Source organism: Tasmannia lanceolata, unplaced genomic scaffold (assembly GCF_043159265.1).
Source record: "Tasmannia lanceolata isolate RefF3 unplaced genomic scaffold, GAP_Taslan_0.1 ptg000006l, whole genome shotgun sequence".
In the NCBI taxonomy this organism is placed as follows: domain Eukaryota; kingdom Viridiplantae; phylum Streptophyta; class Magnoliopsida; order Canellales; family Winteraceae; genus Tasmannia; species Tasmannia lanceolata.
Genome location: NW_027518683.1, coordinates 46,847,260 through 46,866,964, shown reverse-complemented (window position 1 = coordinate 46,866,964; position 19,705 = coordinate 46,847,260). Strand labels below are relative to the sequence as shown.

The 19,705-nt window shown below is 38.5% G+C and overlaps 1 long non-coding RNA gene across 1 annotated transcript; it reads left to right on the top strand.

Moving 5' to 3' along the window:
* Positions 1-12,189: 12,189 nt before the first annotated feature.
* LOC143878650 (uncharacterized) lies at positions 12,190-13,009 on the top strand. The gene is made up of 2 exons (XR_013251070.1): positions 12,190-12,514; positions 12,662-13,009. It is a non-coding gene; the product is annotated as an uncharacterized LOC143878650 (long non-coding RNA).
* Positions 13,010-19,705: the final 6,696 nt, after the last annotated feature.

Sequence of the window (19,705 nt, the reverse complement as noted above, 5' to 3'; positions counted from 1 at the left end):
CAAAGATTGTCGCTTGCATCATTATAGTGCTACATGCTTTTATGAATATTGTTGCTTCTCTATTTTGAGTTGGAAATCGATTTTCTTGTTCTTTTAATAGATTTTTTTTGTTTGATAGTCTCTCTCTCGATTAATATTTTTTTTGTAGGATACATTGAAGGGTTAGGATCTTTACCTGAAGCCATGATGTCCTTGAATCTTTGATTTTCGTACGTGCACTATGTTGTTTTGATTTGCTAGATGTGTCGCCTCCTTTGACTATCGGAGTGTCACCTTTGGTTTCCAATCTCAATCACTTGTTCCGTATGGTAAGAGAACAATGGGTGTTCTTTTACCTCACTTTAATTTTCTTATGTGACGAGATGGGGACCAAACCAATGTATTTATATTGCTATATTCCCTCTTCCCGTAATGGAGGGACTTTAATAAGATAACAAATGCATGCCTGTTATCTCCTTTACTTTTGCTAACCATCACCCATTAGTATGACTTTATTTAAGAGCATTTAGCAATCTAAGGACCCACGTTTTACAAATGTCAAGATGAGGCCATAAATGTTATGGGAAAACCTTAATTCTCCCACTTGACCCATCTTGACGATATTATATATAATTATTTATTACCTTTGAAAGTAGACTAAATGGGTCCAAAGCTTTAAAACTTGATGTGGTACCACAAATTTTTTTTTTTTTTTATTTGAAAAAATAATGCTCAAAGCCAATCAGTGAGGGTATCTGAAACTTAATTAAAAGAAACCAATGACATGAATCATGGCGGCAAATATGTCAATTTGTCGACATACGACCTTCCAAGCATTACAATGCCACTGACTCCTTCTAAGTAAGTACTTTATTGGTAGCATACTTTATGAGTAGGCTTTAACCTTATGCCCACTCTTTGGTCCAACCTTTATTGCCAATATCGGCATTCTGCTAAAACATCCATCATTATATATACTATGATATGGAAAGCAGACACTAATGATCATCATTCTAATAATGTTATGGTGTCACTACACACTAAAAGAACTTATCAGACCCATACGGTCTACATGGTCCTTAAGTAGTCCCGGTGCTAGCCCTTTGGTGAGAGGGTCTGCTACCATCAATTTTGTGTTAATATGACTTATTGACACATGATGATCCTTGATCTTCTCTCTGACAACAAGATAATTTATAGGTATAATCTTAGACCCACTGGAACAGTTGTTGTTCTTAGAGAAGCATACTGCAAATTATCACAGAAAATCTTAAGTGGTCTAGCAATAGAATCCACTACTTGAAGATTTGTGATAAAATTCTTCAACCAGATGGCCTGTAGTGTGGCCTCATAACAGGCTATAAACCAGCTACCATAGTCGATGGAGCTGTCACAGTCTGTTTTACGCTCTTCCATGAAACAGCTCCTCCTGCAAGTAGGAAGATGTATCCTGAAGTTGATTTCCTACTATCGAGGCATCCAGCGAAGTCTGAGTCTGAATTGTCAATGACCTCAAGATTCTCTGATCTCTTATATGTGAGCATGTAATCTTTAGTTCCTTGTAAGTAGCGCATGACTTTCTTTGCAGCCTTCCAGTGTTCTATGCCAGGATTACTCTGATATCTGCCGAGCATCCCAATAGCAAAGGCAATATCTGGACGTGTACATGTTTGTGCGTACATCAGGCTTCCAACAGCAGAAGCATAAGGAATATCCTTCATTTGCCTCTGCTCTATTTCATTTCTCGGACATTGTATTTTACTGAACTTGTCACCCTTCATGAGAGGCGCGACCCTAGGTGAACAATTTTGCATGTTGTACCTTTCTAAAACTTTAGAGATGTAAGCCTTCTGAGACAATCCAAGATACCCTAGGGATCTGTCTCTGTGAATCTCTATGCCAATAACATAAGATGATTCACCCATATCTTTCATCTCAAATTATGTGGAAAGAAATTGCTTAGTTTCATGCAATAAACCTAAGTTACTACTAGCAAACAGAATATCATCTACATGTAACACCAAAATTATGAACTTACTCCCACGGACCTTTAAGTATATACATTGGTCAACAATATTTTCTGTAAACCCAAAGGATGTAATGGACTCATTGAATTTGAGATACCATTGGCGGGAGGACTGATTAAGTCCATAAATTGATTTCTTTAACCTGCATACTAGGTGCTCCTTTTCCTTTGTGGAAAACCCTAGAGGTGGTTCCATGTACACCTCTTCTTGTAGATCCCCATTCAAGAATGCCATTTTCACATCTATTTGGTGTAACTCTATATCGTAATGAGCCACCAAGGCCATGACTATTCTAAATGAGTCTTTCTTTGAAATCGGAAAGAAAGTCTCAGTATAGTTAATGCCTTCCCTTTGAGTGAATCCCTTCGCTACAAGTCTGGCCTTGTATCGTTCTACCTTACCCTTGGAGTCTCTTTTAGTCTTGAATACCCATTTGCATCCGACTGGTTTGACTCCTTCAGGTGGATCAACAAGGTCCCAGACATGGTTCGCATCCATAGAGCTTAACTCTTCTTTCATAGCATCAAACCATTGTTTGGAATTCCTACTCTCCATAGCTTGTGAAAATGTAGCCGGATCATCCCCATATCCAATGTCATAATCAGACTCTTGTAGATACACCATATAATCTGAAGATATTGCAGATCTCTTTATCCTTGTGGATCTCCATGGTGCCCCTTGATCCGTATTTTGTGGTGGTTGGGCTGATAGTTCCACAAGGATTGGCTCTTCATGGGGAAGCTCTTCTAGCTGGTTGTTCCTCTTGAATATTATCCTGAGGAATAATCATAAGAATAACCAACTCATTAGTCACAACGGGTGTATTTTCCGAATCCTGTAATTCCTCAAAGACTATATCTCGAGGTTCTATACTCCCACTAATGTTGCCATCCTCAAGAAATCTAGCTTTATTCGTTTCAACTATATTGGGTGTATGAGATGGACAGTAAAATCTATACCCTTTTGACCTTTCTGGATAACAAATGAAATATCCACTGGTTGTTCTAGGATCAAAGGCTTTTTCCTGGGGGTTATATATTCTAGCTTCCGCTGGACAGCCCCATATGTGCGTGTAACTTAAACATGTCTTCCTTCCTGTCCATAGCTCATAAGGAGTTTTTGGAACAGCCTTAGTAGGAACCTTGTTCAAAATATGCACAGCTGTTTTTAATGCCTCACTCCACAAGGAGGAGGGAATCATAGAATGACTCATCATAGCCCTGACCATTTCCTTAAGCGTACGATTCCTTCTTTCTGCTACACCATTTTGATTTGGTGTACCCGGTGTCGTATATTGAGGCACGATACCTTCTTCCTTAAAGAATCTTGCTAATGGTTTCGGCCTCTGTCCCATCTCTGTGTACCTACCATCGTATTCGCCACCTCTATCTGATCTGACTATCTTAATCATCTTTCATAATTGTTTCTCTACCTCTATTTTGATTTCCTTAAAGGCTTGAAATACATTAGCCTTTTCAGATAGTAGGTAAAGATACATGTATCGAGAGTAATCGTCGATGAAGGTGACAAAATACTTTTCTCCAGTTATACAGGGGGAAAAGGCCCACATATATCTGTATGAATTATTTCTAGAGTTCCTAAACTCCTTCTGGCACCTTTCTTGAATGTGTTAGTCTGCTTTCCTTTGATGCAGTCTACAAAAGTCTCAAAGTCTGTGAAGTCTAACGGTCCTAAGACCCCTTCTTCCACCAACTTCTTGACCCTCTTTATGGAGATATGTCCTAATCTCCGGTGCCATAACATGGATGACATTTCATTTACTCTACCACGTTTCATGCTAACTGACTCGGTATTGTGCTGGGTGAATAAGGACAATTCATATTGTTGTTAAGATGAAGTTTGTATAAACCATCACATAAGAAATTAGAACCAACAGTTATGGAATTCTTTATTAAAGAAAAGGTAGAATTTCCAAAGCTAACATTAAAGCCAATAGTATCAACTCTAGGGATAGAAATTAAGTTTCTAGTAAATGATGGAATATAAAAGGTATTTTCAAGATCCAGCACAAATCCTGTATTCAAGATCAACCTAAAAGTGCCAACTGCCTTTACGTGTGAATGCATCCTGTTTCCCGTAACGATGCTTTGTTCGCACTCAGTTGGTGTCCTTGTTAAGAAGCCCTGTAGGGAGTTGGCAATGCGAACAGTAGGTGACAAAATACTTTTCTCCAGTTATACAGGGGGAAAAGACCCACATATATCTGTATGAATTATTTCTAGAGTTCCTAAACTCCTTCTGGCACCTTTCTTGAATGTGTTAGTATGCTTTCCTTCGATGCAGTCTACACAAGTCTCAAAGTCTGTGAAGTCTAATGGTCCTAACACCCCTTCTTCCACCAACTTCTTGACCCTCTTTATGGAGATATGTCCTAATCTCTGGTGCCATAACATGGATGACATTTCATTTACTCTACCACATTTCATGCTAACTAACTCGGTATTGTGCTGGGTGAATAAGGACAATTCATATTGTTTGTTAAGATGAAGTTTGTATAAACCATCACATAAGAAACTAGAACCAACAGTTATGGAATTCTTTATTAAAGAAAAGGTAGAATTTCCAAAGCTAACATTAAAGCCAATAGTATCAAGTCTAGGGATAGAAATTAAGTTTCTAGTAAATGATGGAATATAAAAGGTATTTTCAAGATCCAGCACAAATCCCTTATTCAGGATCAACCTAAAAGTGCCAACTGCCTTTACATGTGAACGCATCCTATTTCCCGTAACGATGCACTCAGTTGGTGTCCTTCTTGTTAAGACGCCCTGTAAGGAGTTGGCAATGTGAACAGTGGAGCCAAAGTCAATCCACCATGTATAAGTAGGAACTTCAATTAAATTAGATTCATAACAAACATAGCATGAGTTTTTACGTTTCTTTTCCAGCCAAGCCTTGTATTTTGGGCAATCTTTCTTTAAGTGTCCCGGCTTTTTACAAAAGAAGCAACGGACATTCCTTTTGACATGTACGTTCTTCTTCTTCTTTTTCTTTATCGGTCCACTTTTGCCTTTTTCCATATGTTCCTTTCCTTGATGAGAGACAAAGTTCACAACTTCAAGTCTCTCCCTTTTCAACCTCTCTTCCTCTTGTACACACATGGTCAGTAGATCATTCACTGACCATTTTTCCTTATGTGTATTGTAAGAGATTTTAAATGGCCCGTATTCAACATGCAGAGAGTTGAGGATGAAATGAACCAGGAATGTGTCTGAAAAGGTAACCTCCATCACATTCAATTGGGCCGCTATGTCCCTCATTTCCATGATGTGTTCACGGATTCCACTTGCGCCTGAGTATTTCATTGATGACATCTTGCTCATCAGGGTGCTGGCTATAGCCTTATCGGAACTTATAAATTGTTGTTCCACAGCTTTCATGAAATCGCTAGCCTTTTTAGTATTAGGAATGGAACCCCTAATATTCTTAGCCACATGTGCTTGCATGAGCAACATGATTAAGCGATTGGATTTCTCCCATTTTTCATGAAAAGTCTTTTGATCTGGAGTACTTTCCGCTGTAAGTGGTAGTGGCTCTTCCACTCGGAAAGCCAGATCTAAGTCCATGCACCCCAATGTAAACATAATTCGTTCTTTCCATTCCGAGAAGTTTGAACCATTAAGAAAAGGTACTGTCGTTGCATTACCACCAACAACAGGTGAAGAAAAAACTGCATATAAAGAAATAAATGCATGCTCACATCAATATTAAAATTTCTCAAAGTAAATCCAATTTTAATCTTTATGATTCATCTTGACGGATAACCCATCGCGTCATTACAGTCTCTCCTTTGGGTGAGTACGGTAATATGCTAGTGATTCACCCGATTGGTGATTGACACCATAGAACTAACAAGACACACACATTAATGCAAGCTAACTCTATGCCTTTGGGCATTAAAAGCTACATAAACCAATGTGTATACTTGTTATTCTATTCCATTTATTTCGCGAACATGATGGCTCTTCTTTGGAAATGATACATCATTTCAAAGAAATAAATGCAATTTGATGCCACTTGATCTTTATTATGAAATTAATTCATATGGCTTTATTTGAAATTTTAAATCCCTCATATTCATGACCACTTTGGTGGTCACATAAATACTTAGAATTTAAAACTTCCAGTTCTTTAAAAGTGCATAAAAAAAGGCTTAGACATACATCAACAGTAAGAAGTAAATACATGTATGCCTAAATATGTATTAACGTCCTCTTTAAATAGTTAAAAAATTTCTTTATTTAAAAAAAAAAGGCCTTAAGGGTTCAGGAGCCAGAATATGAGCACGGACTCACAACTTGATTTTATCGACAAGTGGGTTAAGCATTAGGCTTATGCCCTCAAGTGGACCAAAAATCCAAAACCCATCTTCTTGTCATGTAACCCAAAAGTTTTCTTTATCGGACATTAAATGTAATTTCCCAAAGAAACAGCCGTTGGATCTTCCCGAAACTTTATGGGAAGATACCTCGGTGATGGTTGATCGTTTTAATATAATCTGATCGCCAGAAAATTTCTCCGGTCGCCACCTGCGACCGTTTTCCGGCGACTGGTTATAATTTTTCAAGGTTGGGCTAATTACTTCTGTTTATGGCGATCCAACTATAGGATCATCTTTAAAAAATTTATGAAGATTTTTCACCAACAAAATTATTTAAATATGATCCAATCACCAGTAAACAATAATTATTTAAATATGATCCAATCACCAGTAAACAATAATAAAAGCCACAAAAATTCTTTCTTTCTTCCGGTATCGACATCTATGAGAAGTCCAAAATTCAATTTTCATGGTTTGTTTAGATTAGAATCTCATCAACAACATTGCATTTTCTTAAGATCAATCGTGATCGATCATTGAATGCGACAATGTCGATGAAGACTTTAATCAACGGCGGTAAACGACAAAATCCGTCGGATCGATTACATAACTATGAAAACTGACCAAAGAAAAATCCAAGACATTAAGACTCCAACCCTGGAGCTCTGATACCACAATGTAGGATACATTGAAGGGTTAGGATCTTTACCTGAAGCCATGATGTCCTTAAATCTTTGATTTTCGTACATGCACTACGTTGTTTTGATTTGCCGGATGTGACGCTTCGTTTGACTATCGGAGTGTCACCTTTGGTTTCCAATCTCAATCACTTGTTCCGTATGGTAAGAGAACAATGGGTGTTCTTTTACCTCATTTTAATTTTCTTCTGTGACGAGATGGGGACCAAACCCATGTATTTATATTGCTATATTCCCTCTTCCCATAATGGAGGGACTTTAATAAGATAACAAATGCATGCCGGTTATCTCCTTTACTTTTGCTAACCATCACCCATTAGTATGGCTTTATTTAAGAGCATTTAGCAATCTAAGGACCCACGTTTTACAAATGTCAAGATGAGGCCATAAATATTAGGGGAAAACCTTACATTTTTGTCATTTGAACTTTTTTGATGAACCTCTTCTTTCTAGAAGGTAAATAAATCATGGTTTCTAATGAGATGCTAATGAGATTAGTATAGTTTTGTAAAATGTTATTTTCACATAAAGTACTATGCATTTAGCAAGCAAGTAATATGTATTCTGTTCTGTTTGTGGAGAGCAAGACAAAAATACTACAGAATGGAGCATGCATACAACAATAAAAGAAGCAAAAGTAGTCTTCATTAATCTGGAAGAAGTTTCAATCATTATTTAAAATTGTTACTGTAAATTACCTTTGACAAGACGTTGAGTTCTATCATCATTTTATCATATGAGATCTTAAAGCTATTTTGATACAATGTTAAATCATTTTGATTTGGTAATGGACAATGGTGGTGATTGGGCTATAATTATTCATAAATAAGGGCTATTAAATTAGTGATTTTAATTGAATATTTGTGATTAATGTGACTTTGTTATTTCTTTTAATTGCAAGGGAACCCTTCTGTTTAGCATTCCTCATTTTGAGATGGGTGCCCTTATCAAAACTGAGCATGACTTTTGGTTGTCCTAGTCAAAACAAGGCTTAAAGATGTCTATCTATTACTATGAGTGGCCTTACCCAAAAAGGGGGTGGGGGTGATGAAAATATCCTATCTTTAGATTAGAGTTTCAATTAAGATGGGATACTAACTGACGTAACATGTCAAGAAATGGAAGGAAACAAAGTAGCATGAATAGCAAGCTTTGACAGTCAATAGCAAGCTTTGATTTATTTCCTTGTTTTATTGGCATAAGAGTAGGAGTATTTTTCCTTATCTTCTTAGTTACTATGTCAATAGGATTTGTTTCCCTATTTTAATGGTTTCTTACTTTATTAGTTTCTTAAAGTCAATAGGATGATTTTCCTCAGTTTTTTAGTTGCTTTATGTCAATAGAGCTAATATGTAATGTGAGAACGTGAGAGGCATTCATTCCATTATTGTGATTACAAGATATTATTCTCTCTCTCTCTTGATCTCCCTTGTTCTTCTTCTTCCTGAGTGGATTCTAGGGTTTGCAAATTGTGCGCTTCGTCTACAATTTTCCAATTGCTCTGCTACGCTAGTTGGTATTAGAGCCTTGATTGACCTGGACTGATGGCAACTCGAGACCGAGAGAACAACCACAAACGATGTTAATCGTGGAGAAGTCCTTATGAAAGCTGTTAGAATCAGTTTTCCTTTTTCTTATTCTGTTGGTTTAGATTGTCTTCTATTTAGGTTATTGCCATATTTAGGGTTTCCTTATTTTCATGTGCACATTTTGCTGATTTATGTTTCCTTATTTTGCTTCCCCTAATTTTTATATAATGTAGATGCCGTATGGCTATTGAGCAAGGAATAATCAAATTAAGTGCAGTTTGCATATTGGAGGTCGAGTTTCCTCGAATTAACTCATTGGAGGCCTGAGTTTCCTCGAATTAACTCAATATTTATCTTTTCCCTATCATCTTCTTCCCTAATTTCTTTTCTGATAGAATGGTGTTCTATCAAAGGCTGAGTTTCTTGAGTTCCTATGTGAAAATCAATGAGTGTTGCAACGTTTAGAGGCAGCAATCGGTAGACTCAAGGTGGAGCCCAATCGGGATCGCAACAATTACACACCTTGTACCGATGAAGGGGCTCGCGAGCAGTCTTTCTAGAGCACTTTCCTGGTCACGTTTCTGCTATGGATAGACCTATGGCCTATGAGGAGGAATCCAGCGAGGATGGTGAATATGACGAACGAGTTTTTGCGAGACCGAACAGCGTTAGAGGTTATCATGCGGTGGAGATCGGGATTCTTGGGATTTTTGTATGAAGATTGACCTTCCCACTTCCAATGGTCATCTTCATATTGAATATTTCCTAAATTGGTTGGCAGAGGTCGAGCAATTTTTTTTATTAGATGGGGATTCCCGATGAGAAGAGGGTTAAGCTTGCAGCCCGGTGGAGCATCGGCATGGTGAGTTACAACTTTCCCGAACATGACAAAGAAAGGCACCGTGAGAATTTAGCAATCTAAGGACCCACGTTTTACAAATGTCAAGATGAGGCCATAAATGTTATGGGAAAACCTTACATTTTTGTCATTTGAACTTTTTTGATGAACCTCTTCTTTCTAGAAGGTAAATAAATCATGGTTTCTAATGAGATGCTAATGAGATTAGTATAGTGTTGTAAAATGTTATTTTCATATAAAGTACTATGCATTTAGCAAGCAAGTAATATGTAATCTGTTCTGTTTGTGGAGAGCAAGACAAAAATACTACAGAATGGAGCATGCATACAACAATAAAACAAGCAAAAGTAGTCTTTATTAATCTGGAAGAAGTTTCAATCATTATTTAAAAGAGGAAAATGTTCGTGAGCTTGAGCATTGGAACCAAATGGTGAGCTTGAGCTCTCAAACCAATGAGGCCCACATTGTTAGGATGATCCAAAGCATTCACTAGAAAGGGCCTTACATAGATAGGGTGTGTACAAAAAATCAGCTCCATAGGATCATCCTAACCCATCCATTTGTTGAGGTCAAAATGGACAGACCACAAATCTGCCCATTTTTGCCCTCCACTTTTGGAGGGGTTAGGATGATTCAATGGAGCTGATTTTTGGTACACACCCTATCTATGATAGGGCCTTGCAAATGAATGGTTTGGATCCTCACAGAAATTGTGAGACCCATGTGAATGGTGCACTCAAGCGCACCATTTCCTATTAGAGCTTGAGCGCACGAACATATTCCTCTTATTTAAAATTGTTACTGTAAATTACCTTTAACAAGACGTTGAGTTCTATCATCATTTTATCATATGAGATCTTAAAGCTATTTTGATACAATGTTAATTCATTTTGATTTGGTAATGGACAATGGTGGTGATTGGGCTATAATTATTCATAAATAAGGGCTATTAAATTAGTGATTTTAATTGAATATTTGTGATTAATGTGACTTTGTTATTTCTTTTAATTGCAAGATCTAGGTTCCGTGCCAAACAAGGGTCTCATCTGCGACATTGAGGTGGAAAACATCAACGGTTTAAAGGCATTTTAAAGGGTGACATTTTCATTAGGCTTGATCAATGGTTTAGAATCAGCTGACAAGACACTGACATCATCCAATGGGTGGTTCAGATCATACAATTGAAATAATTTGAGGGGCATTGAGGCCCCACAAACGATAAACCCATTTTTGTAACTGGCCCATCATTTGGACGGTTATGATCGTCCTATGGAAATAATTTGTGGGCAGAAATGAATCAACAATATTGGCAGTTGGGATAAACCTATGCTATTAAAGTTGGAGCAACCTATTTACATTGAGGCCTACAAGATGAATGGTTAGGATCATACAAGAAAGGACAACTTATTTGGGACTCTTGAGAAGAGAAGATAGCCGGCGAGATATACATCCGAATGAGGGGGATGTTTAATTGTTTATCACCTTGGAGGCAAGAAACCCAAAGGAGAAGGGAGAGAAAGAGGCATAGAGGCAGAGGTCCGAGCACTCCTCTTGCCATTGGCCACCTACCACACCCCCATCTTTATCGCTACCCATTTTCTTCTCATCCGGATTTCTGCCCTCACCCCACAACCATCTCTATTTTCCACCTTTAACCCCGTTACCTTCACATTGGCTACCTACCCAGACCCAACATCCACCTCCATTAAAACTTCCATCTCCATCTTACCCCTGTCCAAACCCATCCAAACTCCATCGCCACCACCACTGCCCCTATCATTCACAAAAACCCTCTTCTCAAACCCCATATCTAATCCCATTCCACCATTAATTCCGACCACCCCACCGGAATCCGGTCACCATCACCTTCTATCCCAACCTTCACCTCCATTTCCACCGACCTCTACCTTCATCAAACCCACTTTGCAAAATCTGAAATCGTAAGAACTCTAACTGGTTTTCCCCATTTTGCAGACGTCATTCTTCTCCCATTTCAGCATCCAAACCTCAACTTCTTTCATTACAGATTATCAAACCCTCCATTTCTTCCAGTCACCTCTTTTCACCTCCACCCAAACCCTTCTCATTTGTTTGGTCTCCACTATCATATGCCCTGTAACAAGCCATCATTACCCTCGTCAAATTGAGCCTTTAGTTACCCCATTCTCGCCACCTCCCTTCGATGTCAAGTTACCACACCATGAATGCCGATCACTAGCTAAGTTTCTTTTGTCTTTAGGTGTAGATGAACCATTGAATTCAGTTAATTAGTTTCTGATTTAGTGCACTTAATTGCTTGATGTGACCCTCATCTTATTAAATGAATTTTTAATGTTAAATTTAGATGAGAAAATTTGTTTCTGTGATTCAAAATTTTTTATTCAAGCAATAGTTCTTAGAGTGATTGTGATTATACCGATGATAATCTATAACTGGCCGAACTAAGTGTGCTAAGCGTAGCGAAAGACGACAGTGATTGGGAAGATAGATTATAACTAGGAAAATTTGCAATTATTTTTCTGGAGTATCATTAGACTTGTAGTCGTAGTGAATCAAAGTGGGCATCGGAAATTAATTAATGAATCAATGTGGATTCGAAACCTAAAGACAGCTTTTTCTCTAGATTTTTAATCCTTCAGTATTTGTTGAACTTTAGGTTTGATTTCCAATTCAAAAGAAAAAAAATCTTTCTTTTCTTTTCTAAAAAAAATAAAAATAATCGGAAACTACTTTCTGTCAAAAGTATCTTAAAGTATCTTAGCCTTCTGGTTCCCTGTGGATACGATCCTTTTCTTACCACTATTCTAGTAGTAATAATTAGGTTAATTAATTTATTTTGATCCGATAACGACTCGATCAAATTTTGGCACCGCTGCCGGGGAACTGAAGCACGGTTGCTTTGTTTGATTAAGTAGCTTCTTTCCTTTCTGTTTCTGTTGTGTTAGTTTTTTTTTTTTTTTGTTTGAGTTATAATTTTGTTCAATCTAATTTTCTTTTTATTTTGTTTGTTTTTGTAGGCAACCAAGTGGACGAAGCAAAGAGATTGCAACGCCTTGATCCTAACAGCGACACCATTGGTTGTAAGTTTTTTTTTTATTTCTTTTATAGGCTTTGAGTCAGTTGATGCATGGTTGATGCATGGTCGCCACTCGTATCAACCTGAATTGGTCGATTCATCTTGCTCATATTCTTTCCATCATGAGCTGGTGACTTATATGCTATTCCAGAAATGCTGCCAGTTCAGCCAGTCAAATCCAATGCAAGTTGCTCCTCCTGATAGGGCTGATGAGGACAACAAGCTTAAGGCACTAATCAATACTTCTGCTCTGGACTGCCAAGGGTGAGATGTTTTCCACAGTATCCCGTCTAATATGATAATGGGAACCTTTGATTATTGCTTTGCCCATTATTGCGATTTAGGACTTCAGTACTCAGTTCTGAGCTTTGTAGCTGACTGGTTTATAATATTTTTAGATTTTGATCCTCTTGTGGAGAACGAGGAATTAAACACATAGCTTTTGGACCAGTTTAGCTTGAAGAATAATTAATTATTTGATTTAGTTTCATTAACACAACTGTTACAATACCCAAAATGCTATCTTCTCTTCTAAATTAGTCTCCTATCATGTCTCTGATCAACTGTGAATGCTAGAGAAAAGGAAAGAGAAATGATACTGTAAGACCCTATTCCGTAAGACTTGTGATCCGGCCTGGTATGTATGTGGGCCCTGTTTGTTTTGGATTTCCAGAAGCTATTGTAAGTTCAAAACTGATTACTGGACTCGCACTCGGTTCTCATAATCCAAAACAAGCAGGAGCTCTAGTGTATGAGATTATTCAGATAAATGTTATGGACTCATATAAACTCCATCCCGATTAAATTAAATTAGTGGCAAAAAATGAACTAATTTCTTATCCTGATGTCTGTTATAGTGTTATGTTTTTTTTATAATTTCACCCTCGAGAATGGCTGGTTTTGCTGCAATGGAGCTTAGACAACCTAATAACCGATGAATAGTAAAGTCTAAAAATTGGAGAAATTAGACAATTCTAAGCCATTGGATGCGAATGTGGTCCGTTAATTTTTTTCGGTATATTACTTGAAAATGAATAATCAGATGGCTAAGGATCATTTGGTATTTGCAATTTTATAATCTAGTCATCAGGACTTCCGTCGGTGGGGGCCATCGACGGGTGCAACTAGGGCTGCGTTAGGTCGGGTTGAGGCCAATCCTACTCAACCCGATGTAGTATCATATCATAGTAGAGAAAGAGAAATGATATGTGCAGTCTCTTCTATTGGTAATGGTATTCTTAGCACTTTAATAACTTTCTGAAAATTGAAACAGCCTTTGCAGCTAAAAAAAAATGGTAAAAGGACGGGTGGATGTTAGGCTCTTTCCTAAAAGCTACTTTTGGGGAACCACATGTGTCACGTTGACATGATGATGATCTACAGAATTAATGGACTCGATTACATTTACATGTAATCGAGACCTCCCCTTCCACTCTCCAATATCCAAATGAATATATTTTTGGCGTGAGATCAAGAAAACCATTTGAAGATCTACGAATTGGATTACAAGTAAAACCACTCCCATCTGAGGATTCTAACCCTCCAACCCCACACAATGTGTACCAGTTATATATATGATAAGAAAACAAAGAAGCAACGACCCGAATTTATGGCCACAAATTGAAAAGACGATCTTTGAAAATCATTAACTAGATCGTTTATAGCAAGACGATCTTTTCTAGACATCTTTTTCTCTTCCGTTCCTCAATCGTTTTTTCTTTCCAGTAAACTTTCATTCACTATCAACAAGGACTAATTACTAGAAAGTTTTATCGTCATGCACCCTCTAACATTGGAGTTTTTTTCAGCAATAAGATCCTATTCTTCATCAGAATCATAAGTTGCTAAGATTTTTTGTTGTTTTGTAAGTAGGACCTACTAGGACACTCCGATGGACGGTCTGATTTGAAATGGATCGTGATCGGGACCCAAGAAGTAGGATCCGAAAAACACTCCGAATCCGATCTGACCGATAAGGAATTTGAATGGATCGTGACTAAGACATAGCTGGGTCCGATCCGAAGTGGATCCGTTGACACCCCTAGTGTATTTTTGCCATGCTTGATCAAAATTCTAGAATCAACCATGTGGGTCGGATCCAGGGCAGTAGGCCGGACTTGTGAAGGCCAACAATATTCACTGGCCCATCTTACACCTCATGTTTTCTTTTTTTATTGAAATGGTGATATTAGTAATAGGAAAGGGTCACTACCGAGCCAGTCATTTGGGGCAAAGAGAACAAGACAAAAGAGAAAAACACTACAAGAACATAAGTGCTCAAGGAAATGACCAAAGAGAACAAGAACAAGGGAAAAACACTACAAAAACATTAGTGTTCAAGGAGGTAAGAAATTTAAGGTTTCTAGCACTGATCTAGATACTCCAATGCGAAGGTCTGCCTCTCAGCTCGCTAACCTTCTGATGTGATGAAAATGTGCCAAGTGGGCCCTTACACGGTCTAAGATCTCATCTATGAACTCTAAAAACATCCATGGAAGAGCACACTCCAGACGAAAGCTGTGATGGATGGGGCAAAAAGCTAGATGAAGGTAAAAAGGCTTCATTCCAGAGGAGTTGAGAATCCAAACCCCTTTGTCTCTCTCAGTATTACCCATGCAAAGATGTTCCAAGATTATACACTACATGTTCGACATAAAAAAAAGGGCGATGATATTTTCACTCCCCCTGCATTTTCATCACATCCTTCGCCGAGGCTACTTTTCAGCTTGTCACCCATCCTTTGCTGCAAAGATCGGCAGAAGTACGATTTGAGCAAAGGTGGCTAGCAATAAATAATAGCAATATATAATAATCATGCGGGTACTAAGTTTTAAATGAAAAATTACGGAAAAATGGTAGCAAAGCAGAAAATTTTCCAAAAATATACCTATTAAAATGTGACAATTACCAAAAAACCTAGAAAGAAAATTATAAAATTATGACAATTAGGGGAAAAGGGGCTAAAATAAAACTTTTGTACTTCTCTATGGCACCCGCGGGCACCTGCGGGTCCACCCGGCCCAGCCCAATTTTGACAGGCCGGGTGGACCCGCGGGTCCGGGTCACTTTTTGCGAGGTCTAAGTGCTTTCATGGTGGGCCCCCATATTGCTCGATCTTCGATCCTACGGTTATTAACTCAGTGGGCTATCCAATCAAGAATGGACAGTTGTGTAATCACCGATCCAATCAAAGCACCCCAATTAAGATAATGTCAGGTGATGATAGGAGTTTTTATTTGTGGGCCCACATTGGTGGAGCTAAATATCATAGCAGCAATCTTTTAAAATTGGTGCAAAATTGTGAATAAAGCCTGCATGTGGAGTTGGTATCTATAAAATGTTGCTTACAGTAATCAAATTGAGTTGATGTGTTGTTTTTTTTTTCTTTTATTATTTTAAAATTTTTTGCTCCTCAAGAGTTTAAGATGATTAACATTCTTCGACACTTCAAAACTCGAGGATGAGTCTTCTTGAACAAGGGAAGTTTGGCGAATTTCAAGATCGTGCGAATGTTCCATTTCGAGTTCAATCACCATAAGATTATGGCGTTTCAACTACTTTCAATGTTTTTTATCTTATTCCATATCATGAAAGTAACTAGGTCAACTCAAGGACGAGTTGACGTTCAACATGGGGAGAATAATGCAGGTGCAATTCCCGCTACAAGCTTCTGGACCGTTTTTACCACGACTTTGGGCTATTAAATGACAGAATTATGGAAAATGATAAACTATAAAGTTTTAGGTCTTTTTGAGATCTTTCCAACAAGTACTTATGAAAGAAATTTAGAGCAGTGGTTAGAAAGTATGTCAGTTTTAGTAAAATGTATTTTGTTAGCCTTGACTAGTCAATGTTTTGAGTTCCTAGGCTATTTATTATGTTTGTAAGTCCCTAAACTAGTTAGTGGGCAAGCTTGAATGTCATCTCTTATGTATTTCTCTATTTAAAGAGTAGCAAACATCTGTAATTGAAAGTTTAGTAGAAAAAGAAAAGCTTTTTAAGCATTTTGCAAACCGAACCCGACGGGTTGATTTTGGCTCGAGTTTTGTTGGGTTGGGTTGGGTTAGGGTTAAGAAAAGCCAACCCGACTTAACCTTGGGTTGGGTCGGGGTTGAGGCCTTAGCAAACCGACCCGACCCGAACCCGACCTCTGTCCTATAATTTTATTTTGATTTCCTTTGGGTTATTGTATTTTTTGTTTGACCCAAGGTGAATCTGAACCAACCCGACTGGATTTCGGATTGGAGGTGTGGTTAGGGGTGAGAGATTTAGAGGTGGAATGGGTTAGGATTGAGCCCAAGGCCCGGGTTGGGTTCCAACCCGGCCAAGTTGGACCCCGTGTTACTTTCTAGGCAGTGAGTCCACCGATAAAGTCATGCTTATTTTACTTTGTTACAACTTACAAGAAGTCAGAACATGGTAAGAGGGTAAAACCTATCTTTTCTTCCCACGATATACATTGGCCGACGAATTTGACTAGTCTGCGTTTTGTGTGAATGGAATCTCTATCGTAAAATAGGGATAAGGAAAATCTACATGTCCATTTTACACTTAATATATTGGAGGGTTAAGATCATCCAGCCAGAAGATTTTTGGGATATTGTCTAATCAACTGCGAGGATAAACAGATGAATGAATCAGATCATACAAATAGGTGGGCCCCACTATACGTTATTTTTTGGGATAATTACATTTACACCCCCTCTAGTTTCTGACACATCCACACCCCTATAGTTTAAAAAGTGACAAATACACCCCTGTAGTTTCAATTTGTTTAAGGTTTGCCCCCTCAGCTGAAGGTTTGTCCATAGATTGAAGGGTTAGGATGATCCGATGGAGCTGATTTTTTGGGCACACCCTATCTATGTCAGGACCCATCAAATGAACGCTTTGGATCATCCAAATAATGTGGGCCCATACCCGAATCCAAAGCGTTTGGTAGTGTTTGGATTCAGGTATGTGCCCACATTATTTGGATGATCCAAAGCGTTCATTTGATGGGTCCTGACATAGATAGGGTGTGCCCAAAAAATCAGCTCCATCAGATCATCCTAACCCTTCAATCTATGGACAAACCTTCAGCTGAGGGGGCAAACCTTAAACAAATTGAAACTACAGGGGTGTATTTGTCACTTTTTAAATTATAGGGGTGGAAGTGGATGTGTCAGAAACTAGAGGGGATGTAAATGTAATTATCCCTTATTTTTTCGCGTAGAAGAAAATACACCAGCATTAATATGTGATCCACATGATAGGTTGTCCAGGCTCAATTTTCCACCGACAAATCTGACTAACCCGCGTGGGCTTCATTACTTTTGATTAAACTTAATACTTCTTCTCTCTCTTTCTCTCTCTTCATTATTTTCTCCATCTAATGTAAGTGAGAGCTACGAGACATCATAGATCAAGGGCCGAGATCATCCCATTGACTTATGGTCGTTGTCCAGACTCAACCTTCCACCGACAAATCCGACTTACCCGCGTGGGCTTCATTACTTTTGATTAAACTCTCGCTCTTCATTATTTTCTCCATCTCCACTGAGACGTCTGGTTTGTCAATCTGAAGAAATCGGCATTACAAGAAATTAAATCAAGGGCCGAGATTATTCGATTGATTTGGCTGGTCGTTGCCCAGGCCCAACTTTCTACCGACAAATCTGACCAACCCACGTGGGATTTGATTAAAGTTGGTGGTACTGCATGCTTTCTTTCTCAGTGTTCTCTGGCTTCATTATTTTCTCCGTATCCACTGTAGACAAAACATCGGGTGTTCGTTCGTTCTTTCCTGGGGAGGAGAAGAAGGTAAGGCAACGTCCTGCACTCCTGCTCGTACAGACTTGAGTGTCGAAAGGCCTGTCCTGAGCAACAATTCCGTGTTGGTCTTTTGACCTCGTGTGCTCCTGTGCAGAGCTCAGCTCCTTCACCTCGGCTCCTCGGGTACTCCAGATCAGCTCTGACGTCACTGCCGTATCTGTTACCGATTTTAGGCCTAACAATTGGAATCTCCATTATATTAATGGTGGGTCGGCCGGGAAATTTGAGTAATCCGCATATGCTGTTATTGGAATCCCCATTATATTAATGGCGAGTCGGCCAGCAAATTTGGAATCCCCATTATATTAATGGTGAGTCGGCCGGCAAATTTGAGTAATCCGCATATGCTGTGATTGGAATCCCCATTATATTAATGGTGAGTCTGCAGGCAAATTTGAGTAGTCCGTGGATTCCCCATTATATTAATGGTGAGTCGGCCAGCAAATTTGTGTAAACCTAACCTTGGTTCCAGAAGGTGTGTGTTGGCTAGGGGTGTAAACAGATCGAATTCGAATCGGATATGGCTATATCCGAATTCGATTACAGTATAGACTATCCGAATTCGGATTCGGATTTGAATTTGACGGATATTTAATATCTATTACCGAATTCGTATCCGTCGGATATTATTCGATTTCGGATATTATCCGTATCCGTTTATCCGGTAAATTCAAACATTTTATTCCAGCACTTTATCTTTCTTCTCCTTCTTACCCCTCGAATGAATTTTCTAAACCCTAAAAACAGACCTCTACTTTCTCTTCACAAAATTAACTCTCAAACTAAAATATATGAGATCCTCTTCTTCCTTTTAAAACAAAGGCAGAGAGAGAGGCGACGGGGATGGATCATGGTGTTGGTAGTGGTCTTTGGGTTTTTTTTTTTTTTGTATATGATGGAATAGGTTTGGGCTATTTTGAACAGGGGAAGTGGGAGTGCTGATTGTGGAAGATGAAAAGAAATGGGGATTGTGTTAGAGATGGAGGTGACTGGCGGTGATGGAGGTGGCTGTGAGAAGGTGGAGAGGGGCGGCAGTGGATTTTGGTGGGTTGGAGGCACCAAGGAATGCCGAAAATGGTGCATAAGCCTCCTTCTTTCTCCTCTCTCTTGCTTCTCTTTGTAAAACTTAGAAGTCCCCTCTTTTAATTGCATTTTGGGTTTTTATATAACCATAAGTTGGGAAATTGATCTGAGCCATCCATTTACCATCAATGACCTAGATGGCCTTTTTGCTTTATAATTCTCTAGAAACTATGACATCTTCTTTCAATCACCACCACCCATTTGTCTCTTTCATCCTACAGCCCACATTTGTTGCTTCATAAAGACGCCATGTCAAACTCTAAAAATGCCCTTAAAATGAGAGATTACTTCATTTCCT